This window comes from Trachymyrmex septentrionalis, unplaced genomic scaffold (genome assembly GCF_001594115.1).
Source record: "Trachymyrmex septentrionalis isolate Tsep2-gDNA-1 unplaced genomic scaffold, Tsep1.0 scaffold79, whole genome shotgun sequence".
NCBI classification, from domain to species: Eukaryota; Metazoa; Arthropoda; class Insecta; order Hymenoptera; family Formicidae; genus Trachymyrmex; species Trachymyrmex septentrionalis.
The window spans coordinates 1822657-1834205 of NW_017305977.1; the positions used below are offsets into that span (position 1 = coordinate 1822657).

At 32.5% G+C, this 11549-nt stretch overlaps 1 pseudogene; it reads left to right on the top strand.

Annotated features, from left to right (window-relative positions):
* LOC108754288 overlaps positions 1 to 9522 on the top strand; it is a 24814-nt pseudogene extending 15292 nt beyond the window's left edge.
* The last annotated feature ends 2027 nt before the right edge of the window (positions 9523 to 11549 follow it).

The window sequence follows — 11549 nt, forward strand, 5'->3', positions numbered from 1 at the left end:
GATTGAGGAGATAAAGACGGCATCGAAGGAGGAGCTGAACAAGATCACAAAAAATAATTTTTTGAAGTGCTTCGAGGATTGGAAAAAACGTTGGCACAAGTGTATAATATCTGATGGGGATTACTTTGAAGGGGACAAAATAGATATTCATGAATAAATAAATAATTTTTGGAAAAACACAAAATTCGCGATACTTTTTGAACAGACCTCGTATTTGATCACGAAACTCGTTTTTTCTATTTTGCAAAAAATACAAAGGTTGTTCGCTTTAATCGTCTACAGAAATGGAACCATGTGATGAATTCAGCTCAAAATTTGACAATAATCAGCTGAAAGATGCTACTTGTCAAAAAGTAATGTAACATGACACTGTGAGTGTCCTCTGACAGATTTTCTAAGAACTTATTGACTTGCCCTCGTAGTTCCCTTATGTCCAATCTTGAAAACTAGGCTCATTCGACGTGTTTTTATACGATAAACAAATTTTGCAAAAAGAAACATTGTTTTATCATGCGAAGCGATGTTTGTGTTTAAAATATATTTTTATAAAAATGTTATTAATATGTAGCCAAAGATGTAGCTTAAAATACATTAATGTTTATTTTAATAATCTTAGTCGAATTACTTCGGTCCCGGGGCTAGTTGAATCAGATGGAACGCATTAGAAAAATGCATTTTGTTTCATATTAGTTATTAGTTTCCTTTTATTATTAAAATATTATTAAAATATTATTAGATAGTCAAATGTATGGTATGTAGTAACTGATATAGAATTCATTTTTTCTTAAGTAAGTAGTTTTTTCGATAAGTAAATTTTCTTAATTTCGTCTGTAAAAATTCGAAACCGAAAAATGAGTCTATTAACGCCGGTCTCCGCTATAATGTATATATCAATTTTAGCAATGAAGAATATAACTAAATCTCTTTCATTCAATTTAGATACATAAGCTTTAGATTTCATCGAGTCAATGATCGTTTACATGTACTCTATTCTGATCTTTTCGAACACAATGTAGACTATAGAAGACAAACCAGATTCAATTTAGTGTGTCAATGGATAATAGAAGCTGACGAACGCAAGCAATATATATGGATTATAATGTAATCTTTTTTTAAATATTACATACGTGCGCGCGCATATACATATGTATGTAGAAATGTACAATGTGCATCATTTTAACTTTCACATTATATTATAATATTTCAAAAATTAAACAATTTAAAAAAGTGTTTTCTGAAGGGCAACTGTTCGAGGGTGGCATATTTTGGTCACGTTATTTTTTTCCAGATAGACATGCAAAAAGATATGCCAATAATTTTCGCTTTTTTAAATGGAATTAAGATATTTCAGGCGAATTAAATGGAATTAAAACCAGCACTGAATAAGATCCACTTTTAAATTTATATTAATTATATTTATTATTTTAATTTATTACTTTAAAACTTGCTTTACATCTGCAGTAGCATAGGTAAGCAAATATAAAAGATGTATCATAGGAAGACAAAAAGGGAAAAAAGAATTGGAATCGATAGCAACTCGTTTGTTTAACACAACAAAACTTGTGTGTAGGAGCCATTTTTATAACAATTCGCTGCAACATTTACCAATATACAATGTAATAATTTATTATATCATTCATTATAATATTATTCAACTTCCCAGCTATGGAAAATAAAAAGTAAATCAATTTTTTGAAATAAATGTAAGAATTTTTTGTAAACAGTATACTCATTAAATAAGGTCCACTTATGTGATTAGCTATTATTATTTGTTTGTTATGTACATATGGAGCAAAAGAATAACGATTTTCAATGCTGTCATCTTTTAAAAAGCCAAAATTATATTCAAATTGCTAGAAATTTCCAATATAATTAAAGAGTTACAGACAAAATTAAAGATAATTGTAATGTTTGATAGTAGAGTAAGTTTAAAAAATTTCTATGATTAATAAAATTCTTTTAAAAGTAACATATACATATATTGACCTCTTGAAATAAATTTTTGGTTAAACAGTTTCTTTGACGTCTTGAAATAAATTTTTTATTATGTACAATAATAATTAAAATATAATTGTGATAACCTGGGATAAGTTGTAATGTGATGTAATTATACAGAATATTTCAAAAATAGTCAAACTCTAAGAGCATTTCCACTCATTGTAAGGATGAAAAAAATCATATAACATGTTCAGAAACGCTTTCTTTTCAAGTTATAAACATTTTTTGTTTAAATTGTATGAAAAAAAAGATACTAAAAAAAAAGATTGATTACTGCAACAATTTAGATAGCAAATATGGCATAGTATTTTTATATGACTGCAGCAACCAGTTTTTGATTGTAACAGCAAATTTTTAATTGTGTTAGCCTATCCGCAATGTCACATACGATTTCGATAAGCTGTTCCTGTAGTGGGGCTCTTTGTCCAATATTGTAACGTTGTCCCAATCGAATGGCCTTCTTGTAATCGATACTCCGTTATGACATTACGAGTAGAGGTGTTCCATTTGATGTAGTTCTTATGCTCCGTAATTCGTGACTTCAGCTGTCTATACGTTCGTCCCACATTATTTTCGGGATAATTAATTATAATCTTAAGGTTTTTGATAAATTAGTTTTTCATATTTTCTATTTCGATAATTCCATTATTTTCTTTTTTCATTTATTTTTCTTTTTTATTTTTTCTTTTTATTTCACTCTTTTTGGCGTTTAAATTCTCGAGGTAGGGGAGCTCACCATGATAGGATAATTTTTATTCACAGTTTATGTATGTTAATTTGTGTTGTCTCTGAGGAGGGCCCAAAAGTGAGCCGAAACATGTTAGCGCGTTTTAGTGAATAAAGAAGTTTCACACTTCATAGATATATCTTCTACGCTTGATTCCTATTGCCCGTATCCTTTCCAGTTCTTTGAATTATCAGGAGTCTTAGTTTGATTTATATATATTGTATAATACGGAATATTATAAAAACTTACTTAAAATAAAAATAGTGTCATATACATTGTGTCTATAGATAAAGTCACATCGCTCATTAAATTGTTAGATTTGCTATATAGTCATTCAAAAGAAAAATGAAAAGCAAAAAATTAGAGAATTATAAATCATTTATCTGAATTTTATTTTTATTAACTTACATGTTAGTTTCTCACAACTCGACGTAAAGATCTTGTGGTGTTGACAGTCAGAGTTAAAATGAGAGTCAAAATAATAAAGTCATGTAGTTATTCAAATAAAAATAAAAATAAGAATAGAAGGAAAACAACGTCACGATTTCGCAAACAAATTCATATATAGTGAGTCTAAAAAATAAGTGTCATTCTTTCAAACTCTGTTTCTGTTGCTTTATATGAATCATTTCCGAAATCAATCTTTTATTAAGCACTCTTTTCTCGTCTAATATCTTGACATTTTTCCAATCAAATTCATGCTGATGGCTAATTCTGTGTTTTGTTATTACAGAATGCTGTGTAGTGTTCCAATTTATGTGCTTTCAAAAAATTAAACAATGTCGTGGCAATTCGAGCTTATAATTAGAATAACTCTAAAGTAATATAATTAACATAAGAATATAAATACTAAATAATATTCTACACAAACATTTCGGCTTACAAAGCCTTTTTCAGTGTAAAAACGCAAAAAATGGGAAAACGTTAATATTCTTGATTTTGAAAAAAATTATTGTAAAAGAAATATTTCAGAAATGATATTATACATATTAAAAAATAAAAAAAAACCGGTTTAAATTTAATGAAATATACTGAGTTATTGAATAACTCTTATTTTAACATACTTAACGATATACGAGAACATAAATTGTTCACAGTTTTGTTTTTATTCAATTTTATTGACTTATTTTTATTTGACCTACACATTACATCAGTCAATTTTCAAACGAGTAACAGTCAACATCTAATTTTTAATGTATTTGATCAGATCAACTCTCTGATTGAGAGTTTTAATTACAGTATTTTATATAAATTAACGTAAGTTATTATTTGATTCTGTACCTCTTATTCACACTAATAATATATTATTTTAATACATTTATTCATTCTATAGAATATCATAAAATATAATACTTGTAAATAATAAATTCTCAAATCGTTTGATACAAGTCTACGATAAATTGGATTCTCGATTTCAACCAAGGAATTTGACAAAATTATTTTATCGAGGGACATAATGTAATCTACTTGACTGAAGTATTTAAATCTTCTTATCTTATTGTAATCTGTTATAATACTTTTTGATGATTGACTTCTTTATATACTACACTTTACTATAATGGTTTACTATAATGGTTTTTTTTAAATTTTTATTGTATTTATTATTTATTTGATTTGTTAATTTAATATTGCATTTCTGCGTTTTAATATTGAACAAGGCTTTGTAAGCCGAAACATTTGTGTAGAATATTATTTAGTATTTATATTATTTTATGTTAATTATATTAATTTAAAGTTATTCTAATTATAAATTCGAAATAAGCCACTACATTGTTTAATTTTTAAAAAATTATACGAGTATTTTTACTCTAATTTATGTAAAATTAATAAAAAATATGATTTCTATGTTTATTTATGCGTGTCTTCAAACATCTACCTGTTTGGCCCACATACGATGCTTCGCAATCTGGGCAATCAATTTTATGTATAATGTCTGTATAAGACAGTTTAGGATGAACATTTTTATGACCGCTTATGAATCCCCTAAGATTATTAATCCCCTTATATGCTATGTATTAAGGTATTTCTTTTTAAAGAAATTTTTTGATCTTTTTCATGAAAATGATATAAAGGGGAATGTAAAAAATCTGTGATTAATTTTATCTTCTTTATTGTCTATTGTCTTGTCTTTAGATGTGTTAATCTGATCATTCCACTGTTTAAATTTTTTTGATAACCTATTTTTTATTTCTGAGAATATAAGTTTCAATGACTATCCATTGTTTAAAAGAATTTTAATTATTAATTCGAAATTCTCCTGATAATAAATAAGGCGAGACAAAGAAAGAACTCTATTAAACCAACGATTCCCATTTTTTGGCATAAAGGGTGTCTGGGATAATAATTTAAGTAATGACCAGAAAAAGTAGGTTTATGGTACCAATTATGAATAAGAAAAGTTCCTTTTTTAATTATGCTAACATCAAGAAAATTTAACTTATTCCCTATTTCAGTTGTAAATTTTAATCTGGGATGGAATGAATTAAAAGTGTTTATCAGTTAATAAAAAAACAAAGTGTTATTAGATAGGTCTGTATGGAATTGGAATCAGTCTTTATTTAAAGAGTTACACCACTTTTGGACCATAAAAAGATAAGCTATTTTTGGAAACTTTTTTTGCGAAAATGATCAAGTATAAATCTAAAATGATCAAGTAAAAATCTATAAATAGATGCTTATTATACATGCATTGAAGTATAGGAAAAATTTTTTTAAATTTTTTCGAAAAAAATGGCGGCACTGCCGATTCAATTAAACTGGTTTTCAGCAAACGCCCAATCGGTGAACACGATTACGACGAAACGGTTTGATCTAGAACAAAAAACCAAGAATTTTTATTTTTTACATAACATTTTATTAAAGAAGTACGTAGAAGTTTTCAAAAATATGCTTTTTTGTGAAAATGGTGAACATTTGAAAAAGAAGTATCATTTTTGGCTAAAAAATTTTGAACAGAAATGTTAATAACAATAATAGTTTTTAACTAATCACAAAATCGCTATGTACTTCTTTAGATAACTAACAAAAAAGATTCTCTGCAAATTTCAAGTGAATTGAATAAAAATTGTAGAAGTTACGATGTGCACCGATTCGAAAAATGTCGTTTTGAGAAAAACGTGTTTAAAGTTTTCCAATGTGATTCTATATAAAAATAAATCACTTTTAATCAGCAATGCCTGTGCCATAGAGTTGTCCTTCAAACATTGATACAAGGCTCTTCAGTCTCTTTTTTGTCTGATTTTAAGACTGCGAGCCTCTTTTACTGCTTCAAAGAATCAGCACTTTAACTCGCACTTCAGAATCGCATTTCAAAGAATCAGCTGTATCATTATAAATACGTCAAATTTTTCATTCCAACTAGTGGAGTTATATTTTCACATGTATAAACTATCACTTAAACAAAAAAAATTTTTTTCGATTTTTTCAAAATTTTAAAGTAATGTAACCCCTTAAGCATTTAAGAGTGAAAAATAGTATTCATCAACATGGCAGCCTATTCTGACATCGAATTGGCAGATATCCATTATATGTATGGACGAGCTAATGGAAACTGCAGAGAAGCTTAACATCTCTATCAACAAATCTTCCCTCAAAGACGATACCTTGCTAAAAATGCCTCCAGTTCCGTCTATCGACTTAGGGAAACAGGATCTTTCTTATCCAATATAATTAATCGAGGACGAAGCAGAACCATTCGAGCAATTGCAATCGAAGAGCAAGTGATTAAACGAGTCACAGAAAATCGAAGACTTAGTACGAGACAGATCGCATTAGAAATGCAAAACGTTTCTTTCTCAACTGTATGGAGGGTATTAAACAAAGCTCTTTTGCATTCTTATCATATACAAGTTTTCTTACCAGTGGATTATCCATCACGAGTAATTTTTGCTCAGTGGTACTTGCAACAGTGTACTTTTCCCAATTTTAAGGTATCAATACTTTTTACAGACAAAGCAAATTTGTCGCAGGATGTGATTACAAATTATCATAATAATCATCTATGATCTGCAACCGCACTCATGAGCGTAGCGCAACTTCGCCGCGCGTTTGCAGCCAATATTTTTTCTTCTACAATCAGGTTGCGTGTAACTTCAAAAGAAACGCGACAGAAATGTGTCTTCACGCTGCCACTCTTAAGGGTAACGCAAAATCTCGAAACCGAGTTGGGCGTCAGGCACGAGTGAACGTGCTATTCTTTCTCAAAATCATTCGGTATATTCTCTGTACGATATTCCAACGAACTGCGAACATCGACAGTATTCGTAACCGGTAGCTCAGCCTCGGGAATGGGAGAGGGGGCAGTTCGTGGTCGAGGATAGAGGAATGTTTGGAGAAGTGAATGGGCGACAGCAATGAACCACACAATAATTAGTAATAATAAAAATAACAAAATATACATTTGATTAATCTCCGATTTTTGTTTGTATTCATTGACAAGATCACGGCGATAATATTCAATCGGAATGCGTTATTTTAGCTTCGCATAGACCTCGATACGCCCTACGCGGTGCGTATTAATTACGTTTACTCTTAATGGCGAGCTCACGCCACGTAAGAATATTTCTCGCAAATCGCGCGAATAGTTCGACGCCTTGACAGTCGAGATAGGAGACGGTTATGGTATTATCACCAACATGGCGCGACCTCGTGCTTGTCCGCGGGGCTTGGAACCGTTTTACAGAAAGTCGGAAAAAGATAGAGTACACGCAGACACCACGATATAAAATTTCGATACAACGATTGTCACGAGTGTTAATTGCACAAGTGACGATTGCGCCACGTGTCAGAAATATAAACGGTTAAATAAATGATTACCGAAACCAATTTGTTAAATATACTTTTAAATAATTAATATAAAAGAAGACCCTGAGCGAATATAAATTGTAAACGAATATATGTAAATTGTAATTGTTAATAAATGCAGACTCAGAAGTTGCGCGGAAGCTGTCCTCGTCCGATAAGCGGAATGCTGATGGGCCAACGCGGAAAGGCCAAGACTATCGCGAAAATCAAGCTATACACGACTGCGAATATGGTCATCGGTCAGAAATTTGAAAGAAACTCGTCGCCTATCATCTAAAAAATTGTAACAGTATCTACCGCGACGTGAATAGTGCTAAGTGAATTGTGATAAAATAAGCACTGGTGTTATGTGTAAAACTTAAATATATTTCTACTCTAAACTACAAAGCTGTTTATTGTCATCTCCCGAAGTCCTTTATGGAAATACCGTGCCATGAAATACCAGCACATGATGCAACTCGATACGCGGCAATGTACAAACGCAGATAAGAACCGAGCATCTAAATATAGAAGAAAAGAAAACCGTCGAGCAGATATGCGAGCATTTTAATGATATTTTTCACTTAGAAAGAGATCTATTAACACATATAACAGCGGTAGCGCATGAAATTAATACGAGCATCGATAGTGCACCCGTAAATGTGCGATCTTATCGCATATAATGGTTGCCAGAAAAACATAAGAAAGATGTGAACCAACAAATAAGGAAAATGCTACAAGATGATATTGTTCGTCCTAGCATGAGTTAGTGGAACGTGTCACTATGGTCGTTCCAAAAAAGAGCAACGTTTCAAGGAAACCAAAACTTAGAGTAGTGGTAGATTTCAGAAAATTTAATGAATTAACCATAGGCGACTCATTTCCTCTACCAAACATAATCGGTATTTTAGACCAGTTAGGAAACGCCAAATTTTTTTCCACACTGGATTTAGCATCGGGATATTACCAAATTTCTATGAGTGAGAAATACAAAAATAAAACTGCCCTCTCTACCTCGCACGGACATTATGAATTTAATCGAATGCCGTTCGGGTTAAGAAATACGCTCGTGACGGTTTTCAAAGGCTCATAAACACAATACTAGCGGGAATACAAGGATTGAGATGCCTCGTGTAGGTTAGATGATATAGTAATTTACAGACCAAGCCTAGAGGAACATAATAAGCGTCTTGTCGAAATAATGCAACGATTACGTAAATATAATTTGAAACTACAACCCGACAAGTGCGAGTTTCTACAAAAGGAAGCAATACTATCGGACATATAATAACCGAAAAAGGAAATACGTCCAGATCCAAGTAGTATTAAGCACTGTGAAAGATTTTTTGTGCCGAAAAAAATTAAGGATATACAATCGTTTATCGGATTGGCCGGATATATCGAAAATTCATTGAGAACTTTTCAAAAATTGCAAGACCTCTAACAAGTCTCTAACAAGATCAAAAAGGGAGTTGCGATTCGATTGGAATTTGATTGGAAAATGGAACAACAGAATGCATTCGAATTATTAAAAGCGAAACTCACAACAGTACCTATATTAAATTATTCGGATTTTATTCGAAAATTCCTGGAATCACTGACGCATCGGATCTTGCAATTGGAGTTGTATTATCACAAGACCCCCCCTCCCCCCGTAGGTCAAGACTGTTCGATTGCTTACGCGAGCCGAATATTAAATAAAGCTGCACAAAATTATAACACTACAGAGAAGGAATTACTAGCAATAATCTGGGCTGTAAAATATTTTCGCCCATATCTATACGGTATGATCTTTGTAACGAATCACAGACCATTAGTCTGGCTTTTTCAACGTGAATGATCCAGGCTCGAGATTAATGAGCTGGAGATTAAAATTAGAAGAGTATGATTATAAGATCATACATAAGGCTGGTAAAGGTAATACTAACGCAGATACTCTGAGTCGAAATCCAATCCGGAACGACGAACATGTACATAATGTCCAAGTAGAGGAAAATGAAGATGAGGGCATCTAAGGAATATACGGAGGAAGAGACACAGCAAATACTATATGAATATCATGATGCACCCGCAGGGGGGTGTATCATGAACGATAAAAAGAATAAGATTGCTACATGACTGGCGTGGCATTATGAAGGATGTCGAAAATTATATTAGTAAATGCGAATTTTGTCAGAAAAATAAATTGAGTTAAAAGATGAAAATGTCTCTATATAATTTGAAACTATAACCCGACAAGTACTCTCGTATTAACGGATACACCCGAAAAACCCTTTGAAAAGTGCGCCCATATTGACATAGAAGGACCACTGCCGATTACGCTCGAAGGAAATAAATATATCCTGACATTTCAAGATAGCCTGACAAAATTTAGCAAAGCGATATCGGTTAAGAATCAAGAGGCGTCAACGATTGTCAAAGCATTTATTATAAAAATAATAATGGAGCATGGAATATCCAAAAAAATCCTTACAAATCAAGGTACCAATTTTACGACCGAAGTATTTAAGAATGTGTGTAAACTCTTAAAGATTTTGTGTGTGTGTGTGTGTGTGTGTGTGTGTGTGTGTGTGTGTGTGTGTGTGTGTGTGTGTGTGTGCGAGAAAATATAGACAACAGCATATCATCCTGAGAGTAACAATGCGTTAGAGCGTTCACACCGAATTCTCGCGGAACATTTACACTATATAAACGATAACGAACAGACAAACTGGAATGAATGGTTATCCTATACCATGTTCACCTATAATACTACCCCACACACCGCCACAGGATATACACCGTTTGAACTTATATATGGTTATCAACCAACCATATCAAACGCTCTATTACAATCTCTGAAACCGACTTACGCGTATGATGATTACGTACAAGAGCTGAGAGAAAGACTTCGCGTGATGAGTCAGGTGGCGAAAGAGAATGTAAAGCAAGTCAAAATTCAGACCAAAAAACAATACAACAAAACGAGTCGAGAAAAAACCTTTCAAGTGGGCGATACGGTTCTACTCTACGACGAAAAAAAAGACGATAAAAAGAGGCCGAGAAAAGAAGCTAGAATCGAAATGGATAGGTCCCTATACAGTAAAAAAAACATAACGATGTGAACTACACAATAAAAATTGGATGAAGACTACAAGGTGCGTCCCAAAATTTTCGGAACTTTTTCAATAGGGATAGGTCGGGTGGCGCCATCTGTGTGTTCGATTGCGCGTTTGAAAGGTACATTCCTACCTGACTTCCAGTGAAAATTTCATGACATTTGGTTCAGTGGAAACGAAGTTATGGCGTCTCAAGTGTCAGTATGTTGTATACATCGGTACGAGAATGAACTTCGAACAAAGAGCCAATATTAAATTTTGTTTTAAACTTGGTAAAACATTTACCGAAACCCATAATTTGATGAAACAAGTTTATGGTGATAATTGTGTAGCCCGTACCAGTGTTTATGAGTGGTATACGCGATTCAAGAACGGTCGTGAGGACATAAATGACGACGCACATACAGGTCGCCCAAAATCGACAATTAACGAAAATCGAAGTTGTGAGTAATTTCATCAAGCATGAGCCAAAATCTTCAGTGAGATACATGGAAATGGAATTGAACATCCCCAAATCAACGATTTATCGCATTTTGACCGAACATTTGGGCCTACAAAAAGTCTGTGCACGATTTGTTCCACACAAGTTGACTGACGACCAAAAAATGCTTCGAATTCAACATTCAAAGGACATTATTAAGGAAGCCAAAAAGGACCAAAACTTCCTTTATAGCATTGTTACTGGTGACGAGACGTGGTGTTTTCAATACGATCCAGAAACCAAGCGTCAAAGCGCGGAATGGAAGGCGCGAAACGACCCAAAACCCAAAAAATCGCGTTTTGAGAAGTCAAAAGTGAAGACAATGCTCATTTGTTTTTATGATTCCAAGGGTATTGTGCACAAAGAATTCGTTCCAGCAGGCCAAACAGTTAATGCTGTATTCTATGTAAGCGTTTTGAAGCGTTTGGTGCACCGCATTCGTCGTATTCGGCCAGAATATCGC